This window comes from Lissotriton helveticus, chromosome 5_1, assembly GCF_964261635.1.
Source record: "Lissotriton helveticus chromosome 5_1, aLisHel1.1, whole genome shotgun sequence".
Lineage (NCBI taxonomy): Eukaryota > Metazoa > Chordata > Amphibia > Caudata > Salamandridae > Lissotriton > Lissotriton helveticus.
Window position 1 is genome coordinate 632,736,265 of NC_136065.1, and position 17,626 is coordinate 632,753,890.

The following is a 17,626-nucleotide window of genomic DNA, read 5'->3' on the forward strand; positions in this document are numbered from 1 at the left end:
GAAGGGGGAAATGACCATAAGGGGGCATAGTAGATCATTCCTGACCTCTTAGGTTTGATGTACCATTTTGCCAAGTTTGGTGTAATTCCGTTCAGCCATTCAGGCTGTAGACGTATGTAAATGTCCTATGGAAAATTGCATGGGGAAAACACATTTGAAAGTGTTGAAATTTAGAACCAATTAAAATGTTACTTTGGTTTTGTATTTGTGTGTGATGAAAGTTAATTGGTTATGTATATATGTCAAATGAGAGGAAACCACAGCCATTTTGTGATACTACTGTCTGAGGTACATTTGTGAGGAATTTTTGGTGGTGAATTTCTGGTGTTTGATTTACACAGTACTAACACTTCTGCTACTTTTAAAAAGGTGAGTTGTTAATTTGTAAGGGGAACTATGTTGTACACTTGAAGATAATTTGAAAAATGTTTTCTGTTATTTATTTGCAGTCCTTCTGTTATACTAAATACTTGATGAAGTTAGTTTTATATTATGTATTACTAAAAACGATAAATGAAAGTGATTATTTTTTTCTGCAATTTACAGCAAGCAATTTCAAAATAAAATGGCTCACAATGAAGAGACCGTGGCAATTTCTTTTGAATTGTCCACTACATTGATTGAAATTGAGAGCACCAATAATGAAATATTGTCACAAGGAGGACATGACTTGTATGATTCCATTAGATTGATTGAAATGGACAGCACCAAGAATGAAATATTGTCACAAGGAGATGACTTGAATGATTCCACTACATTGATTGAAATTGAGAGCACCAATAATGAAATATTGTCACAAGGAGGAGATGGCTTGTATGATTCCATTAGATTGATTGAAATGGACAGCACCAATAATGAAATATTGTCACAAGGAGGAGATGACTTGAATGATTCCACTACATTGATTGAAATTGAGAGCACCAATAATGAAATATTGTCACGAGGAGATGACTTGAATGATTCCACTACATTGATTGAAATGGACAGCACCAATAATGAAATATTGTCAGAAGGAGGAGATGACTTGAATCATTTTTTTGATCAATCTCTTGATGGCGAATTTATCGAGTGTTTGGAGACCATAGAGTTACAAGAATCATCATTGCAGACTTTTAATGAGGAGATTCCAGATGAGATGATTGAAGAGGAAATTACTGATGAGGACATGTTACTAGTTGTTTCAAATTTAGAAAATTCTGAAGAATAAATTTATATTTAGAAATCAAAAATTGTTTGAGACATTATTTATTTTTATTTTTAATTTATGAGGTTGTAGCGAAGTGATTGTAGTATAAAATGAGACTTATAGTATAGAGTGCAACATTTTTATGTTACATGGTAAGTTTACTCATATTTACTTCCCTTCTGCCACTATATTATCTCCAATGTGTATTTGACATGTCTTCTTCATCTCCGGCCTCCTTTCTCTCACTGTGTGTCTCCGATGCATCTTATCGCTGGTATTTTGTGTAATTACAGAAGAGAGTAAAATAAAATAGTTCGGAACGTGAAAAGGGGGCAAAGTAGAGTACTCCTCACCCCCTAGGCCTTTTTAGGCGGTCCCAAAAGGATCAGTTTCTGCTTTCCTGAGAGATTATGGTATGAGTTCCATATACCACAATAACTTGCATTACAACATGCAAGATATCTATCTCCTATTACCAACTTTTGGAGATATTCGCGCTAAGCGCGAATATCTCCAAAAAGTAACACCTGCCCTGAGCAGTTCTTAGCCATGTTATCCAATGGGAGGTGGATAACATGGCTAAGAGTATTAGCTCGGTAATGCATGAATATCGCTGACTTTTTAGCGATATTCATGCATTGCGGCCGTTTATTATCGCATTTGCGATAAACCTTGATAATAGTAAGGTTTATCTTCGATAATTTCTGACGATGCTTAGTGGTAAAAAATTGGTTGGTAAGCATCGTTAGCGATAAATATCGCTTAACTTTGGTAATATGCCCCAACGTCTGTTAACGTTCGATTCGAAGGAAATGAGGAAGTGTTGAAAAACATTGTCTGCGCCATCTTGCCTTTTTTGAAATGCCACACTTTTGTCGTGCACGGCAGCCATTTTAGATGTCTTGACCAGACCCACTCTCTGCACGCTGTCGATTCGTAGCATGGCTCCTCACCCTCGTAAGCATCTCCCCCAGGCACTGGTCACCACCGCTCTCTGTCTTATGCATGGGCAATAAACCTTCCCCCATCTGCGCTGCTCTTCCCTGAGAATCACACTCTGTGCCCGCCCGACACCTCCCTTTCGCCCTATTCACTACCGCACCCTCTGACACTCCTCTTCCTCTGTGTCCGAATGTCCAGGCCGGTCCTAGGCTATCAGCTAGCCCTGCAGATGTAGTTTATGGCCCCAGCTGTAAAGAATCACCCCTCTTCAAAGGAGTTATAGTAGATCAAGGCCCACACCCGATGTGATCCGTCACAGCACACGCGTTCCTACTATCTGAAAACCATCCTGTATTGTGATTGGGGAGGGGACCGAGCCTGAAGCGGAAGATTCCAGGAATGACTCTTTGTACATCAAAGTTTTTACAATTATGTGTCACATTAAAAATATATAGCACTCCAACAAAGTAGTAGGAATATAAAACTTTAATAACATATAAATATATACAACAAAACAAAAACAGTAAAAACATTTAAACAACGAAGAGACCGTGGCAATTTCTTTTTAATTATCCAATAGATTTATTGAAATTGACAGCACCAATAATGAAATATTCTTGTCAGTAGCGGTCTGTTGTGCGAATAGTTCCAAGGCAGCAGAACGCGCTGAAATCTAGATGGCACGAAAGTGATGTCTAGTAAGTTGCCGCTCAGCAAAAAACGGCGTGGGGCGCCGCGGGGGTGAGTGAGTCCAGTAGGCACCACAGCTATTCTTACCGGCATTGCAGAATTACTGCTGGGGACAATGCCTGTGCTGTAGCAGGGTCACAGCAGAAACAAAAAGGATTCTGTTGAAGATGTTGTTGGTTTTCAATTTGAAAACAGTTCTGGTGTCAACTGCTATGCTAATGTAGTGGTTAATGTTTTGTTTTCTCTAGAAAATGTAAAAGAGGGGGAGGCAGTCCAAAGTTCCGTTAAAAGGGCAAAGGAAAGGATCGGTGGTTTGAACTATCAGTCAAAAAGGGGAGGGGGTGCAATAAGTTTTTCCTACCGGGTCACACTGTGCTTTCACCGGAAGTAAGGTCTGCAGGATTGTAGTAATTCAAAGTGAGGCTGGCGCCAGCATGGGAGCGCCGACGTCCCGCGGATACAGTTTCGTCACTCCACGGGCGATCATGGCAGTCATTCCCCATCGGGGGTCGGAGACTCCCGCGGCTCCTCTAGAATCTTCAAGGTCGTGGAGGACTACGGTGGTGGAGTCAACCAGTGACCGGGCCATTTCTTTATGTTGGGCCCGCTCTTGCCAGGTCGACCGCCATTTTGAGAGTTCGGCAGCTACCGGCGATCGCGGGGTCACATGAGCGGACGGGCTCCACCCTGCCGGGCGAGACGTTGCAGCATGGCCACAGTGGAAGAACCGTTATCTAGGTCGTTCCGAAACTGTGCAGCACTGTAGTTGTTAGGATGCCACCGCCTGGAGCGCTGAGGGTGCAGCTGGGAAGCCTCCACCTGGGGAGGCGGGAGAGGCCTGTTCGCACCGTCTCTCCCTCCCAGTGCACCCCACGGCGTCTCGCTTGAGATTTGTTATGGCCGGACCAGGCGATGAGGACGAGGGGGGGGTCGGAGGCATGTGCAAGACATCCCCCTCCAGTGTTGTCGCAGCCATTATAAAAGAAAGAAGTGTCCCGTCCGTCTTCGGGCCGGGCTTCCGGTGGATGTCGGCCGGACGCCCCTGGCTCTGGCCCCATGAACGGGTTTCTTGGTTTATCGGCTGCAGCCGGATCCCGTCGGCCTCGGCCCCCCGACCGTTGGTGGTCGGACCGGAAGAGCATGTGGCGGGACTACCTGCAACTCTCAAGGGCCACCGCGGCCGGACTGGGAGAGAGAGGGGAGGGTCGAGGAGACATTCCCCCCCCCTGCAACTGTTCAGCGTTGTAAAGGCAATCCCCTGGCCGGGTCCCGCTGGTCTCGGCCTCTCCTCCGGCTACACCCTACGTTAGGATCTCCTGGCCGAGGCGTGGCAGCAGGACCTGCCTTATATGGGCTGCTCCCGGCTGGGCGTAGCCGGAACCCTGCCCCACCTTGGAAGTTTCCAGAGTGGGGGTGGATGTTCTACTGACTTGCATTTTCCCTAGTCTATCGATTTTTTTGGCGTGGCAGGCGGTGGGACAGCGAGGGGTGATTTGGTTTCTCTTACTGTTTTTCTGGTCTCTCACCACTGGCATATTTTAACGTTTTCTTGTTTCTAGGACATTAATAGGTTTTATCATTACGTTATGTTATCGTTTCTTTGTTCGTTGTTTAATAAAAGTTCATGTTCATCAGTGGCCTACTGATTTTCGTTTTCCTATTTTTTTCTTTCCAGGTTGTTTCATGGTAAAGTTTCTGTTAACAGGATACAGTGATCACTTCGTTATTATTGCATATGTCCTTTTCACTAGGGGTGCTCTCTGGTCGGGCCAGATGACGTATCTCTAGTAAATGGTCCGGGTGAAAAAGGTGCATCAATCAGTGGGGAGTAGATAGGCATGACAGATTACAACGGGGGAGAACGGTCCGCATTACGTACCCTTTCACTACTTGCAAAGATTTTCCTACGTTTATTTGCAAACAGGGAATACCTCCAAAAAGAACTAATTCCCTAACAGTCAATGTTCGGACAATCAATCAATCAATGAGGAATGAAATAGGTACGACGTGTTAAAGGCTTGCGTTACCTACCCTTCACTATCTGCAAAGGGAGATAGAATATTCCTATTCTTCCTCGTTTGCAGGTAGAGAAGATCGTTAAGAGAATTAACTTCGAACAATTCAATGCTCGATTGAAACAATCAACAAGGGGTACTGTGAACACAAATGAACGCCGCTTATATACATACGCATTGCTATTTTCAACAGGTTGTTCCTAATGTTTCTATTTTAGCGAGGTCAAAAGAGATCCCATTAGTGGCCTACTGATTTTGCTCGATTCCTTTTGTTTTTTTACACGATTTTTCGCTATCTGCAAAGACTAAACAGAGTATTGCGACTCTGTGCTTGTTTGTAAATAGAGAATGAACCAAAGAGAACAATCAATCAAATGGAGAGAGAAGCAGGCACGACGGATTACAAAGGGGGAAAGGGCTGCGTTAACTACCCTTCACTATCTGCAAAGAGAGAGTACTCCTAATAGAAATGAGGGGTGGGGGGCAGCAATCAAAGCAGATCAGTGTGCATAAACACGAAAAAAAAAATTCTTACCACGTACTTGACATTCGACAGCTTATGATATTTGCTATTAAAAAACCATTGAAATTCACTGAAAAAACCATAGGTTATAGACCATATATAGTTAGGAATTAGCATTTACAAAACCTTGAAAATTCACTGAAAAAACCATAGGTTATAGACCATATATAGTTAGGAATTAGCATTTAAAAAACCTTATTTTACTCACACAAAACCATTGAAATTCCATATATAGTTAGTTGCACTAACTATATATTGCGCACCCGCAATCCACTGCTGATGATGTCACATATTACATCATTCATGACATGGTCAGTGACATCACTGATGACATCACTGATGACATCTCAAATGACATCACTGATGACATCACTGATGACAACATCCAGTGACTATGTTTCTGTAAAGTTAAAATATGTCTTACATATTGAAGAATGAGTGGATGTATAAGTGTCTGGACGAAGGATTTAGTAGGTGCATGACTGAATGTATGAGTGAGTGATTAAATGTGTCTCACTGAGTGCATGGGTTAGTGACTAAACTGTCTTAATTTGTGCATCATTATGTCTGTTGTTCTGTAAACTGCTGCATGTGTTGATCAGTAGCTATATGAGTAACTATATGGGTTATTGATTGATTGCCCAAGTATTTGCATGGGAGACTGAGTGTGTGTGTGGCTGGATGGGAGGTGTGTGACTCTGTACAGATCAATGTGTACTTGTATCAATGATTGTATAAGAGAGTAAGTATGTGTTAGTATATGGTTGAAAACGTAAGGTGCTCTATGTTTAACTGTATAGAGTAGAAAATGGAAGTGTGATTGATTCTTTACAGGACTGACTAGGTGTGTGAGTAACTCCATGGATGAGTGGCAGAGTGTGAGTGTCTGTATAGGTGTATGAGTGCATATGATTGTGTTGTAAACATGAGTGATTGTATGTATGAATGATTGTATGGGTGAATGAGTGAATGTGTGTGTAGACGTAGGAATCAGTGAGTACGTATGTAGTAACTAGTATTGGTGTGTCAATGGTTTCAAAAATTATACTCTGTTTTTAACACTGGGTGAAACAGAGGTTATATTAAAATGTGAGGAGATGCATTGTATTGTCACATGAATGATATCATCAGTGATGTGATCATTGATGTCAAGTGAGATGTCATCAGTGATGTCATTTGAGATGTCATCAGTGATGTCATCAGTGATGTCACTGACCATGTCATGAATGATGTAATATGTGACATCATCAGCAGTGGATTGCGGGTGCGCAATATATAGTTAGTGCAACTAACTATATATGGAATTTCAATGGTTTTGTGTGAGTAAAATAAGGTTTTTTAAATGCTAATTCCTAACTATATATGGTCTATAACCTATGGTTTTTTCAGTGAATTTTCAAGGTTTTGTAAATGCTAATTCCTAACTATATATGGTCTATAACCTATGGTTTTTTCAGTGAATATATATATATATATATATATATATATGTAACAAGTTATATATGTATGTTGAAAATCTTTTTAATTACATTTATTTTTTATATTTATTAAAATGTATATTAAATCTAATTTATTTTTTTAAGTTAATTTTAGTTTTTTTATATATTTAAATATTTTTTTATATATATATATTAAAGTCGATATTTTGTGCAACTATATTTTTTACATCAATATTTTTTTTCCGATATTTTTGTGCTTACAATAATAAATATAGCATGTCGATATTTTTGACATCGATAGTAAAAACTCAATATTTGTTTATGGCGATATTGTGGGGGTTGATATTGTGTCAGTGAACCCTCTTAAGTGTAGCAACATATTCATCAATAGTTTAATTTTCCTTTTGTTTCCTTTGGAAGAATTTGTCCTTACAAATGCTGATACATACATTGTGGGCAATATAATTATCAATATAATAAATGGTGTTTTCAAACACATCGAAATCACCTCCTCCCACTTCTTTTGGTATGTTGTCATACACCTTTAACCCTAAAGGACCAAAAGAGTGCAAAAATATGCTTTTCTTTTGGTTTGCTGAAATTTTGCCCTCCCTACCTATTGTTTCTAAATAATTAGAAAATATGATTTCCATTCAGCCCATTACATACACAGCTCCCAACCAGCAGGCCAAAAGGGTAGGGGAGAAGCAACTGAATAATTATGTGAAGACATCTTAACCTGTAAGAAAAACAATGAATAAAATAAATAAAAACATAAAGGTAAATAGCAGTAGTCTAGCTCAGTGTGATAACTTCACTTCAAGGGCTAGTTCACTGTTCATGCTTTACCGCTGACTACTTTATAAAGAAAAAGATTATATATAATCAAGGGATCCTCCATTGTATAGTTCCGTCAGTCAAATTACGAAAAAGGATGATGTATAGATATTCTTGAACACTGACCTGTTAAAATGACTCCTTCAAAACATTTTATTCAGAAATACATAATCCGGCACAATGTTTGTAATATAATGTGCTCCTTAAGTCGCACCACATGATTATTTCCGATGTTAAAATGGTGGCACGTAATTGCGCTCATAACGTGATGATGTTACTCGCGGACTTGCAAAATTCTCCAAGGCAAAATGGTGGCAGGTAATTGCGTCCATAATGTGATGGCATCACTCAGAGGCCTGCAAAATTCCCCGAGTCAAATGGCAGTTTAGGTACTTGAACGCGTAATAGACGTAGCATGCATGTCACACCAACGTTAATGGAAGAAGAGTTGCGGGTGAGGTGGGCCCGCGGGAACTGGAAGTCACCGAACAAAATTTGCAATTAATGGCACATATAAAATCGCCAATCAAAGATTTAGTACATACTGCAGCAAATATTAGGTAAAATACCCTTCCAGATCATACTGCGTGAATATGCCTTTAAGGAAATGTGGCACTCTTGCAGTAAGGGAAAAAACCTGCAGGCTCCAAAGAAATTGTTGATAAACGCGTAGGTTACTGAAGGTGTTTCAGTCTTCAACTCATAGCCAAGTTTGTAGTGTAAACCCAGACACTTGATGAACAACTTAAAGCATATTCTATATCCTGAAACAGCAGTGCAGAGAAGCGCAGCTGGCCGCTACAAATCCTCTTCTCCACTTGCCCTCCAATGTTCCAAACTCCCAGCATTCACGTAACATTCTAAGAATGCTAGCCAAGTGAAAAAATAATAATTTCCTTAAAAGAAATTGTATCCAGGCAAAAATGTCACTCATCAAAGCCATTTAAGAGGCTAAGGCTCCTAATGACAGGAATGCCTTACGCTCCTTTCTAGGCCTTGCCGAATATTATGCCAGGGTTGGTTCCGAATATGCACAAGCAGTAGACGCTCTCTGCTCATTGTTAAGGAAAGGAACCAAGTACACATGGTGTCAAGACAAGGATAATGCATTCATTCAGGTCAAAACACTTAGGGCCCGATTCCGATCTGGGTCGGAAAGCTCTCCGACCGAGCCGGATCTGGAGTGTTTTCTGACCGAGCCGGACTCCTGCAGTCCGACTGAGCGAGTATGATGCGGCCGCATGCTGCCGGACTCGATTGGACCCCCATAGAAATCAATGGGAGCCGGTCGTACGACGCGTACATGGGCTCCTATTGACTGAATGGGTACGTCCCACACAAAGATGCCCCCTACAGTGGGTACGCGTTGGTGCCATCCGCACCGTATATGCCTGTGTTGGGGAGATAAAACCTCACTGGTGAGAACATATAAACACTGAAAAAACACCTGCACAACACAAACTAAATGTCATTCAAAGAAAGGAAAAAGAGAGTGAGAGAGTCATTATTTTTTCTTCCTGAAGGGGTCAATACAATGCAACTTTGTTATACAAGTTAGCAGTAAGAAAGACTGGGCTAACATTACTCTGCTTGAGTTTTGTTGTTTAGGAATGCCACTAAAATATTGTTTCTTCTTCCTTTTGCTTTTTTCAGTTTTGTGGTCTTTGGTCTAAAGATGCAGGGTTTAAAGCTTGTTTTAGGTCTTGTTTAATTATTTTATAAACTATTGCGTATCAGGAAATATCACAATCATATTTGATATTTTGGCTGCGTTTGATTCTTTCACTAATAGGTAAAATGGCTGGATTCATAAGAATTTTTCCTAATATGTGTCATCACATTTACCCACAAAGAATGGGTAAAAACCTTTAATACATCAGCCCATAGTTTCTAGTTGGTCAGTATTGATACTAGGTGAATTACCAACACCTCAGGCTTTAAACATGTAATGCGAGGTATAGTGACAAGTATATGATTAAAGAGCGCTACCACCAAGCATCTGGGATTGTTGTGAAAACATGACACCATGCTTTTGGAAAACATGGAATGCAGTGTCACTTGGAATGCTCTGCAAAAAAAGGTTTTTCCAAGTTCAACAAAGATTGTAGAGATATTGTTTGTATTTGCAGTGATTCAGCTACGTATATGAAAAAGTTGTTTGATGACCTGTCAAAAATTAAACCCGAGCTGAAGTGATTCCCTGTAGGAGATCTTGGCCACTTGTTAGATGGTATGCTGAAAGCATCTTTACAATCTTCAGATTTAACGAGGGATGCTATTGACTTTTTAGTCCATTCTGGTGCACTGTTTTCTTATGCACAGGAACTAAAACGCAAAAATGTATCATTTCGTGCTTTATGTGGCAGCAAATAAAGAGTCGTCCCAACTGTGTCCCTTAGCTGATGGCTCTCAGTCCAAGGGGCTATGATTGCTATATTATCCAGGTGGCAACCTTTTACTGAATTTTTGCTGAGTGATGATGCCAAAGTTAAGAAATGTGTGGATCTTTGGTCGCATATTGATAGTGATGTGAAAAAAAAACACCTTACTGCATTCTTAGATTTTTACAGCAAAGAAAATATAACTGCAGTAGTGGAAATAATAAAAAAAACTAGAGTCTGAATAAACCTTTGTCTGCCAAGTCTTCAGCATAATTGGTGTAGATGTGAAACATCTCCTTGAGAGTAGGCTGGGTGACACCTTCAGTGACTTTGGCACTGCAACATGTTCCATGTTAGAGTGCTTGCCATTTGGTAAGCAAAGCAAGGTTGAAGATCAATTCAGGAACGTTTATTTTACAATGTATGAGAAATGGCTTGCAATGTTGTATAGAAATGTCCCTTCGCCACCTATAAAATCTCATTGTGGTACTCTGTACAAGTTCTAGATACCTTCAGTAAAGGGGAATTTCCTCTGTAGTTTAAAAAGTGCTGCTTCATATTTGACCGCTTCAATAGCTCTGAGGGCATAAGCACCCAGCTAAATGCAAATGTTGCAGGACCTGCCCTAAGAAAATCAATATTTAAGTGCACTAGTATTGGCATGGAAAGCTACGTAAGTGGCCAAAGTTAAAAAATTGTTTACTGGCTGTTTTGGCATTGCCCATCTAAAGTGCCAATGTTGAGAGCGCCTTTTCACAGAAGTTTACATGGGAAGGAAAGAGCGAGCACACATGACCAAAGACTCACTGAAGAAGATTTGTATGGTGTACTACAATAAGATTAATTTGCAAAAATCTATTTGGACCTCATATACACTATACGTAAATTGTCTATATGCCATGTTTTATCAGTGCAGAAATCATGCAATAATAGAAGCAAACGTTCCATAAACACCGGAAAAACACTTTTTCTGTTGATTTCAGTGGCGTGAAAATGTGTAACCACTGATAACAACTGTTTTTAAGGTATTGAAATCACTTGAAAACACTGAAAAAACCCCACCAGAATTTACAAAAAATAGAAACTGAAAACAGGAAAGCCTTAATATAGCACAATTGAACGGGAGGCGTTGGTCTGTGTCTGGGACGTTCACAAATTAAAAATCTACGTCTGGGGTCGTAGATTTAGTTTTCAAATTGAGCACAAACCCCAACATTTTTTCCAATGGTTCTAATAATAATGTTTTGGCATCATTAACAAGTTTAGTGTCCAAATTAAAAGAATTTTGTTTTTAAAACTAGGCATGTACCAGGTGGGAAAAACATTTGCGCTGACTGTCACGTATGCCTGTTGAAGCCGCAGAAGAGAATGGCTTTGTTGAAGATGTGGTCAGTGTAGCATCTGTAGACACCATCAGCATTGATTTGTGTGGAAGGCTGAGTGAACTGGACTGGTTGACTGCGTGTCACGAGGATGAAACCTGGGTCAAAGTCTTTGAGCATGTTGTTCACGGTTGGCCCGAAAAAAGAATCCTAAGTGTGTCACTAAAATCCTATGCTCAATTTGCGGATGAACTGTCTTTAGCGAATGGTTTACTAATGGGAGGGGTTTTGTATGTACCCCCAACCAAAATAGGAGGTACCATCATTAACAATGCTCATCAAGGGCATTTAGGTTCAAACAGTACTATTGGTGGCCAGGAATTGACGCCCAAGTTAGATTCTGGATTTATAAGTGCCCTGAATGTCTCACTTCTGACATGCACTGGAAAACACACAATACCCTATTGCATCCTGTCCAGTATACTGATGTTGCATGGGAGAAATTAGGGTTAGACTTTTCAGGACCGTTCATTTGGTTACCAGATCATATGAGGTATTTGCTGCTGTTGATTGATTATACTCTAAATGGATGTACATCTCCTTTGTGAAATCTGCAGATTCTGAGTCAGCCTTTGAATTTTTAAGACAGGTTTTTTTCATTGAGGGTTCACCCAAACAAGTAGTCACTGATAATGATTCACACTTTATGTGTCTGATCACGTCTACATTTTCTGCACATCGTGACATCATACACTTACGCACAGCACTGTATGCTCCATCATCTAATGGTTTGGTCGAAAGGGGCAACAGATTAATCAAGGACAAACTGTGCTGGCAAACAATATGGATGATGGAATGTTTATTATAAAAAAGTGTGGTGTTATAACACATCTCCACATTGTACTACAGGTGTAACAACTTCTTCCTTGATTAGAGGCAGGACATAAACCTGTTCCCCTCTTGGTTAGATGATCAGTTAGATAAAGTTCCTGTTTCAAAAGAAATTTTTTTTTCCAAGGTGACACTTTCACAACATATGATGAAAGCACATTTTGACAACAAACACAATGTATCCTTTCAACCATTTTCAGAGGGTGACTGGGTACTTATAAAAAGTCCTAAAAAAGTTACCATAGGACAATCCATCTATTCTGCCCCAGGGTAGGCAAAGCTTTTGTGTTGTTTGTGGGCAAAGGGTGGTGGAATCAACGTCAGTTAGTCAAATTGACACCTCAGCAAGCCAACATCATTATTGGCAGATCTAAACCTGTATTAGAATCTGATTTCATGACTTGGATACAACCATCCGTTTTGGGGCAGCCGTCTTCAGTTGATGGTTGTATTTCAGTTCCTACGGATGAGGGCGTTTCTGGTAGTTCTTTTGGCTCTCTGCTCACCTCAGGCAGCGTATTAGTGTCTAACTCTAACAACACTTTAATAGCAGGATCCCGTGCTATCAAAACAACTTTGAAATGTAAGGATTTTGTAATGTATTAATCTTTCTCTTTATTTCCTCTGTATATTTTACTCCTATGTTGTATCATAGTTTTCTTCTAGCATTTTGTTCTTTGTACATTATTCTTATCTTTTGAATTGTTTAACAAGATTTTTTTTTTTTTTTCTTTTGTCGTAAAGGGAAAGATTATGTAGTATATGCTTTACAACTTATTGAGGACAAGCGGCAACCCCGCGTGCCCTCGAATGTATGTACTCACAAGTTCCTAGGCAGCGGTGGGTTTCAGGCTGTTGCGGATTCCAACCGGCTGATCTGAATGCATCGTGGGTTGTTCAAATATACTTATCCTCAGCAAGCTCCTTGTTTGCTGGTGCTCCTTACTTCATTCACGCAGGGCAAAACTCACTTTCAGTCGGGAGGATTGATTAATGGCATGAAGGTTCTCCTGTCACTTAGATTTCAAGTCCCTTGAGATTTAGACGATCTTGAGAGACTTAAAATCATTATAAATATGTGCTGTTCATGTTCTCCATCTTTCGCATTGAGGACCTGGAGGGGAGTGGAGGCTGGTGCAGGCCTCCCCTTCTGTTGATTCCAGTTGGCTGTGGGTTCTAGACTTCTGCCTCATTTCCCAGGAATGAGTGACAGCTAAATTGCACCCTTTATTTTTTCACTCTAAAGGATGGTAATAATATCTGAAATCAGGTGTGGCCCATGCAGGTAAGAGCGGTGGGAGTGGGAGGTCGGAGCTTGCCCGGCTGGAAGATGGCCACATCCCGTTAGAGCTCCGCTCTACGCCGCCGCAATATCTCCATAATCCGTAATACATCCTGCAACAGCAACTCTCCAGAGGCAGAGGCTGGCCCCCTGGACTTATGCGACCCGGATATTAGCGCCCGCCCGAGTGCCTGTTTCCAGAGACCTCCGGGGGTTCGGTGCTCACGGCGTGGTGTGGCCTGCGCATTCCCGGGCTGGAGTGTTCCTGTCCCCTGGGCCGCGCTCTCTGACACCGCACTGGGTGCCTCTGTGGTGAAGTTTTCATCTGTGGTTGCGGCGCATCAAAGGGGCATACAGCAGGGGGGCAGCAGCGGCTCCTGACTGCCTGCTGGGGCTTTCTGAGGCCCGACTCCACTGGTGCTGGGGCTTTCTGGCCTGTGGATATCCCCGTGGTTGGAGGAGCGGCCATCTTTGTCTGCCAGCTTAGAGAGTCTGCAGGAAGGTACGTGGCTCTTGCGCATTGAGGCAGATCACTCCCCTGGTCTTGAGGCAGATTTTGGACTTTCCTGGTGACTGGTCACACCTGCTGCCCACCTGGGGGCACTTCCACAGTCTGGTGACAATGTTCTTTGGGCAGACTGGGTCATAATTGGAGGACAACACTGGCTTTGGTCCCTTAGTGTCTACTGCTGACTTAGCGACTGCTCTCCCCACCCACGGGCTGCCCCCTACCACCCTTGCCTCGTTGGACGCCGGGACATTGAGCTGCTCCCCTCGCTTTGGGTCTAGGTGACTGGACATGGCGTGGCGGTCTTTCCACAGGCCTTGGGAACCTTTGTTTCTTTGTTGCAGCGCGTACTTACCTGGTCCACTCGATGACATAGGGAAGGTTGATAGGACCCAGACTAAACTCCAGTTTGAGCAATTTAAATCTAGGCGCAACGAGGAGGGTGCAGAAGGGGGGCCCTCCCCCTCAGAAACAGTCGCGCAGACGGATGACCCAGTGGGAGATATCAAACAGATCATTGCCTCCATGCAACAAGGCCTGACTGCTATCGACACCAAGATAGACTCACTGGCTTACAGAATGGACCGGGTCTCCAGGTGCGTAGACAAACACTCTGAGCGCCTGGAAATGGCGGAGCGCTGCATAACTAAAGTGGAGGAGGCTCAGATGGACGCCAGAGACACGTGGAAACAGAAGAAACGTGCCCTCACGGCCATACGAGACAAGGCTGAGGATCTTGGGGCCCGGTCTCGTCACAGCAATCTGTGCATTACGGGCCTGGCAGGGTCCATTGTCACAGGAAACATGGAACAATTCGTGGAGCGCGTCCTGACCTCCCTCCTAGGTGCAGAAACATTCTCTCATCTCTTTGTGGTGGGGTGGGCGCACAGGTCGCTTGGCCCCCGACCTCAGCCAGGAGACCCGCCTCGCACCATTATTGCAAAACTTCTGAATTACCGGGACAGGGATGCCGCGCTGAAGAAGGCAAGTGAGCTGGGTCCCCTGTGGTATGAGGAATCAGACATCTCTCTGTTTCCTGACTTCACCCTAAAAGTACAGTAGGCGAGGTTGCAGTTCACCTCAATGAAACAAAAACTGCGGGACCATCACATCAAATATGCTATGTTGTATCCTGCCAGATTGAAAGTCCTCTTTGATGGGAAGCCGCGTATATACAAGGACCTGTAATCCCTTAAGAAGGCTTCCGAGACTGGGAGAGGGCAAGCAAGCGTCCGAACACTCAACGATCCTCCCCAGCACCTAACGCTGACGACAGAACTATGGATGACAATTACTGAGTGCCTGGTGATATCATCTTTGTTGTAATGCTTATCCTGCTCCTATAGCAAATAGGTTTCTAGTCTGGTTGCATTTCTTTCTTATAGCTCTCTGGGGCCCTGCGACAAGCGAGTTGTACCTGACCACATATGACCCTAGTATACGTTATCTTCTCCGATTTGAAGCTTCTCATTAACTTGCCCCTCTGGCTACTCGTAGTGTGTGGCCTGGTCATCGGCCTGTTCCTTGGGGACTTGCCTCTCTGTTGCTATTCTGCTTCCCCAGAACAGAGTTGTTTTACACGCTCCATGCACTTAATTAATCATAGATAAGCTGTTGTAGGATTAATAGTGGCATGCGGTGTTTGAGCGGGGGGGTTGGCTCAGTTTGTGTACCCGGGCAATATCGGCCCCACTGCGTTAATCACTGTTCTACTTTTTGTTGTTGGGTGTTTTATGCATAAGATGGGTGGGAATCCCTCCCATTTTTATTTCCTTCTTAGTGAGGGTTGGGTGGGTGGTGGCTTGCTTCTGCAGTGTTGGTGTATGCATGGCGTGGGTGGGGGGTGGTGTGTGTTTATGTAAATGTAAATGTCATGGTATTTATAGAGCGTACTGTCACCAGACGGTCACCTTGCAGTGTCGCCTATTCGGCTTCCTGGTGCTGATATTCATACTGCTGTGGAACCCCTCCTGGCTTTCCCTGTGAAGTGTCCACTCCTGGGCACCCCCAGGGTGAAGCCAGGCATCCTTAGCGCTGTTGGGGCATGTGTGGAGGCTAAGCAAGCTATTGCCCAGAGTTGCAGCGTGGGGCCCGTGATTAGAATAGGCACCGAGGCGAGAATTAACAGGTCTGAGGAAATTGAGCCCAAGACTGTGCTGAGGCGGGAATCGAACCCTGGTCCCCTGGCCAGAACTCTGCATCAGGGTCTGCCGCTCTAACCATTGAACAACACTCCTCCACTTTGGTTTATGGAATGTTTTATTTTATTACTTCACTTTTTATGCTTGGATCACCTTTTTTCTTTTACAGGCTGTGTGAAGTGAAGCGCTGAGGTGCTTGTTCTTTTTTAACTTGGAATGTGCAGGGCTTAAACGATGGTCGCAAAGTGCACGAAATCTTTGCATACCTGAAGCGCAGGGATAGAGATATAGTACTGCTGTAGGAGACGCACCTGTATCCGGGCGGAACTCTCCCTGCAAAACACGTTGCTAGTGAACACTTCTCATGCGGCTTACTTCACCTCTCACTCAAGGGGTGTCTTAACATGGATTAATCCTAAAACTGGCCTCCGACTTGAGCCTCTGCATACAGACACGGCAGGCAGATACACAGTGTCACTGTGTTATAGCCCCCATGGGAATTCTAAATAGTTAACACATACGGCCCTAACTATGATGACCCCAGCTTCTATCGCTCTCTGTTCACACTACTCAAAGGCTGCAGCTCCCTTCCGATTATCTGGGGAGGTGACTTTAACTGTATTATGGACACAATTCTTGACCACTCACGTGGCCCTCCCTGCCCGCTCCCTGCTTCAGCTAAAGCGGTACTAGACGTCACCCTACAAATACACTTAGCGGATGTGTGGAGGACGTGTTTGCAGGTCCAGGGTGGGTATATGCACTACTCAGCACCACATGACGGTTATACCCGCATCGACTACTGGTTTATCCCACATAACATGATTGCTAGGGTGTTAGACTGCTCAGTCCTTCCAGCCACCTTTTCAGATTATTCCCCAGTTTTGTTTTTCCCTTGCTGCACCTCCCTGCACCCCGCTTCCATTTTTATGGCGATTCCCCCACTACTCCTTATTGGACGATGTCTTCCGCTCTGACCTGCATGAAGCAATATCTGAATTCTTTACCAACAACGTGGGCACGGTCGACTCCTTTTCTACGGTATGGGAGGTGTTTAAAGTATACATCCATGGTATAGCTATCAGTAAACATGCAGGAGTTCTTCGTGCTATCTGAGACCGCTTGACTTTACTAGAGACCCGTCTGGCCGAACTTGAGGCGCGGCAGACCAGTGCTGATGACACTGAGCTCAGTGAACAGATGAAGACCACTCTAGCTGAATTCCATGAGGAAGCTGATCAGGAAATCAAACATATGGGCAGGTATGCATCTGCAAGAGCCTATGGTGAATCTGATAGCCCGGGCTCGGTACTGGCGGCATTGGCGTGGCACCGGCCTGGATCTGGGGCAGTCATTGAGATTGAGGATAAGGACAGTTCCTTGCTGACAGAGAACGCTGCAATCGGTGCACGCTTCCGTTCCTATTATCAGGGCTTGTACATTTCTAAGATCTCCCCTAGCAATGAGGA